General features: G+C 36.7%; 1 long non-coding RNA gene across 1 annotated transcript; it reads left to right on the top strand.

The window, feature by feature from the left end:
- Positions 1 to 2,976: 2,976 nt before the first annotated feature.
- LOC9301284 lies at positions 2,977 to 4,485 on the top strand. Its single transcript, XR_002330092.1, has 3 exons — positions 2,977 to 3,699; positions 3,848 to 3,949; positions 4,165 to 4,485. It is a non-coding gene; the product is annotated as an uncharacterized LOC9301284 (long non-coding RNA).
- Positions 4,486 to 5,336: the final 851 nt, after the last annotated feature.

Raw genomic sequence — 5,336 nt, 5'->3', positions numbered from 1 at the left:
TCTTTGTTCATTGCCATATTAGCTTCGATCATATCGATTTTAGCATAGTAGAGACCAGTGGATAATGCGGGTATAGTCTCTTAGGACTTTCTTATGTCTTTGGGTGATCTCAATTATATTTAGGAATTCTTTGTTCCCTTCACCCTTTGTTTCAATATGGAAACCATTCAATCTTATATTTTTGAAACTTGACAAGCTCCTCTTCGAGCTGGGTGAATATAGGGCATCGCTTATTTCAAGATGCGTGCCCTTTGATAAAAGTATATGGGCATGACCATGGCCCTCAATAAGACTAGCTATACCCGCTATGGTGCTAATATTTTTCATTATGAGATTTAGGAAAATATCTCTTATCTTTTGTGTGGCTCCACTATCCACCACAATTATGTTCTTGTCCTCGGCCATTTCTTATATGGACAAGAATCATGTTCTAAACATAAAATAATATAAAATAAATTCAAGCAAATAACAATCAATGAACACATAAAATGCAAAGAAAAACATAGAGGTTTTGATGTCGAAGTAAGATTTATCAACTTGATTCTTTTATGCAATCAGAAGTTTCATACTCTATTAGATCATCTTGATCATGTTCACCATCTTTATATACCAAATGGGCTTTAGGATTCTTCCCTTTTACACTCTCTTGATAGAGGTCACAACGATGTTTGGAAGTCCTACATATCTTAGCCCAATGGTTTCCCATTCCATATCTATGGTATACTCATTTGGTCGAGTGTTGTGGTTTGGAAATACCACATCGTCCTCGCCCTCGACCACGGCCGGAATTGGGTCTACATCCACGGTTATAGTGGTTCCCATGGCCGGATGAGTTATAGTGGCCACAACCACGTCCTTTCAATACCACATCTATGGCATACTCATTTGGTCGAGTGTTGTGGTTTGGAAATACCACATCGTCCTCGCCCTCGACCACGGCCGGAATTGGGTTTACATCCACGGTTATAGTGGTTCCCACGGCCGGATGAGTTATAGTGGCCACAACCACGTCCTTTCCATCCACCACGGTCACGGCCGTGTGGTCTATCACTTTAGACGTGGTTAGATTCTTTGGATTCTTTCTTATCCTCTGCGGCCTTATTGGCATTAGGTAATGGGGTTAATCTATGAGGTCGTAACTCACTGTTTTTATCTGTAAGTCATTATTTTTATTTTTTTTTTTCATCTAGCAATAGACTCATCCACGGACTTATAGTCCTGGATTATGAGACTCTCAATAAGATGGTGGCTAATATTGTCTTGTATCTATCTTTCTCTCTTGGCATTCTTGCCTTATTAGATACATTCACCAAGTCCTTTTGACTTTAGGATAATCTTAGTATCCATTGCCCATTTTAAAATAATTATCTCCTAAGAAATTTAGGGCAGTAAAGTACAAGTTGTAATTCAACATCTACAAGGAAAAGTTTTGAGTCAAAATCATGTAATCGTTAGTGTCATGCGGTATTTGAGACCGAACCATGAATCGATTTACTTAGGGATTTGACTTTCCTCTTTTGCTTAGGATTAGATTTCCTCTTTTTATTAGGATTAACTTTTCCTTTTCCTTTTTAGGATTTACTTTCCTCTTTACTTTAGGATTAATTTTCCTATTTCACTTATGATTTTAGATTTTAAGATTTCCTATTTTAATTAGGATTTGGAAATTTTCTATTTCTTAAAGTTTTTGGAAATTTTCTATTTCTTAAAGTTTTCCTATCTTGAATAGGATTTATGAATTTCCTAATTTAATTAGGATTTAGAGTACAATAGGATTTAGGATTTTATTTAGGTTTTCATGCTTTCTATTAGAATTTTAAAGTTTCCTATTTTATTGAGGATTTTAAGATTCCCTATTTAGGATTTAGGGTTGTTAAGATTTCCTATTATCTAGGGTTTCCTATTTTATTTAGGATTTTAAGGTTTCCTAGATTTTAGGGTTTCCTATTTTATTTAGGATTTTAGGTTTTAGGGTTTTGAGATTTCTTTTAGGATTATCTTTTCTAAGTTTTCTAGGGTTCATGCAATTTTAGTTTTAGGGTGTTAAGCATGTAATCAATCAAAGGAGCAAACAATCTAACAACCTAAACAATCTCAATCAAGCCGATTTAAACTTATGGAATTTTTTGGATTAGATTCGTTTTAGGTTTTAGGTTTTTAGACCTTTAAAGTTTCGGTTATTAGCTTATGTATTTTCGTTTTGCGATTTTAGGTTTAGACAATTAAAACTTCTCTAGCAACTTAGGCGAGTTTAGCTTAAGCGATAATCAACTTTTTCTAGCAATCTAAACGAGTCAAACAATCGAGCAAACAAGCAATCGGATCAAACAAGCAATCAAATCATACAAGCAAAGCAATCACTTAATCAATCATCATTCGTTTTAGGGTTTCTCTTTGCTTAACTTTCAAGTTCAATTGTTGGTTCTTTAGCTTTAGGGTTTTGATGTTACCTTTCACCTTATGGGGTTGTATGGACTAGAACCGGGAGCTAAAGACCTCGGTAACTCACGCTGCTGCAACGAACCGCAAACAGTACCACGATGAACAGTGCCACGATGAACAGTACCCGCGATGAACAGTACGGCGATGAACAGTACGGCGATGAACAGTACCGAGATGAACAGTGTCGGCGATGAACAGTGCCGCGATTTTTAGGGTTAGGGTTTTAGGGTTTTCGTTAAGAGCAAGTCGTGCTGATAACGTGTTGTAAACTGTGTTGTTCTATTGATTAATGAATGAGATTTCGATACATATATATACATGATGAGGGGAGACAAATCCCCATTGGGCTAGTAAACCCTAAAGCCCAAAAGCCCACTAAGTACAATATAGGCCGTCATAAGGAGAATCTTCAAGAACATGGACATGGGCCTTCTAGGACATGGACATGGGCCTTCTAGAATATGCATAAGGTCCACGGTTATGGAGTCCATCCAACATGTGGTTTATAACACGTAGAGATTTTTATTAGAAGAAAAATTATTAAAAGAAGAGAACAAAATCCCTAACACAAAAATCGTTATTATCATTTTGGTTTCGACAACAACCAACGGCGGCGACCGTCTCCTCCATGGCTCCTCCAGCACCGGTGCCGGTCTCTTCTTTACTTTGATTGCCCTTCTCTGTTAATAGCTTCTGGGTTTGATAAAGTTACGCAAAGAGACTAAAAGAAGAGTGATCGATCGAAGAAAGATGGCGATGGAAGTAGTAACACCGGCTCCGGCACAAATCCCATCGGAGAGGAACATCGTTCTCGCTCCGGCAACAACAACAACAACCGCCACTGTTGAGAATCCACAAGAAGAACAGGATCAAGTTTCCAACACCAAGAAACCATTTCTAGTATTTCAGCAACACCACCGATTCCTCAAGATCAATCACCCAAGTCTCGTTTACCAACTAAAATCATTCTACCCAATAGGAAACCGGAGAAATGGTCCACCGGCGTTTCTAGATTGCTCTGTTTGATTCACTGTTAAGGTTTGTATAAAGACTAGATCTTGTTGACTCTTTCTCGAATCTTACTTAGAAGATTCTGAATTTGTGAAACTAGAACAAAGTTTGTTGTTTTCTTTGATTCAAGCTTTTGATTTTTGATGCGTCACATGGAAGTCAGAGAGAGCGTGACCGTGAAAGAGCCGCTGGTGATAAGGGTAAGAATAGTAACAATGGTTTGAAGCCGGAGCAACGCCGTGAAAGGTATAAACGATTCTTTAGTTGGATTACTCTGATCTGCGTGGTTATTGTGTAATGATTCAATCTGTGTTGTTATTGTGTAATGATTCAATCTGTGTTGTTGTTGTGTAATCATTCGATCTTTGTGGTTGTTGTGTAATGAATGATACAGAGATGGAAAAGCATTGCAAGAGAAGGCAGTTAATAAAGCTGCTGAAGCTGCGGCTGCAGGTTCTAGTGGTGGAGCTGGAGGTAAAGGAGCTGCTAAGATTAGGTACAAACACTTCCTGATGCACTGTTTTTTTTTTTTTTTTAATAATCTTGCTATCTTCATTACTTTGAGATCTTTTATTGATGTTGTCTAACAATACAAAGACTTGGTGTGTTTCTAGCTTAACTGTGTATTACAGTCTAACATTAATGTAGCTATAATTTTCTTTGTTCTTGTAACATTTCTTTCTTTGCCTGCTCTGGTTTTTCAATGTTTAGATCTCCATGCCTTTTGCATATCGTTACTTGAAGAGATTCAAACTCTCAAGGACCGTGACCTTGAGAAGGATCGTCAACTCAAATATCTTATGGAACAAGCTCCTCCTCCAACAATTTGCACAAATTCAACCACCGGATTATCCGAAAGGGCAAAATGAGACGACGAAGACGACGAAGACGAGCATAGATGACGATGACGACGAGACTCAAGAGTAGATCGATTAGGATTTGAATCTTTATATTAGAATGACTGTACAATAAATTTTAATTTGTATGGAGTTTAATTTTTAATTTAATTATAAGTCTTTTTTGAATTTTAAATTTAATTTATTCAAAAAACCAAAATTTGTAACAAATAAATATAAATAATTTTATTAATATTGTCTCTGAAATTTTGAAGGATAATGGTAGAAATTTGGTAGGAGGTGTATCGTAAGAAACTGGTAAGATAATTTTGGTAGGTAATTAGTGAGAAATATTTCGTAGGAAAGTTGTAGGACTACTTAAATTTCCTACGAAAATTTGGAAGGAAAATGGTGAAAAAGCCTTACCAATTTCCTACGAAATTTCCTACGCGCTTTCCTACGAACCGGTTTCGTAGGAAAATTCCCACAAATTTCCTACCAAATTATATTTCCTACGGGCGATTCCCTTCAAATATATTTCGTAGGAAATTGGTAAGAAACGTCTATTTCCTACCAATTTCCTACGATTTTGACCGTAGGAAAATGCTGTATTTCTTGTAGTGTCAGTTACTTTTTAATACCATTCAAGAGCTATATTTATTGTCTATCTTTGCGGAGTGAGAGCAATAAGAGCCAAAGGTTTGTGGATGCAAATTTTCCCCTGGAAGAATGATGAAAAAGATCCACATAAAGATTACGGATTCGAAGCTGTTCTTATTAGTTACTTCATTGTTCTTAAAGTACCCTAAGTTTACTGAAACTGTTTCTGGTCTCGTTGTAATATCATGATCAATTCTGCTGCCTTCTTCAAGTTAGGTCATTCCAATGGTACAATAATTTCTATTTTTCTAAACTCAATGTTATCTCAAAGTCCTACTTTGATGAATGAGTCTTCCACTGTAGATGAGAAGCGCAAGAGGCCCGGTGGAGAAGTTTTTTGTTTTGTTTTGGCATGATCAAAAATTCTGAACCAAGTAGGAAGGTAGG

The sequence above is a fragment of the Arabidopsis lyrata genome (genome assembly GCF_000004255.2).
Source record: "Arabidopsis lyrata subsp. lyrata unplaced genomic scaffold ARALYscaffold_8, whole genome shotgun sequence".
Classification (NCBI taxonomy): Eukaryota; Viridiplantae; Streptophyta; class Magnoliopsida; order Brassicales; family Brassicaceae; genus Arabidopsis; species Arabidopsis lyrata.
The sequence above is the reverse complement of the archived record's forward strand: the minus strand, read 5'-3'. Positions and strand labels throughout refer to the sequence as shown.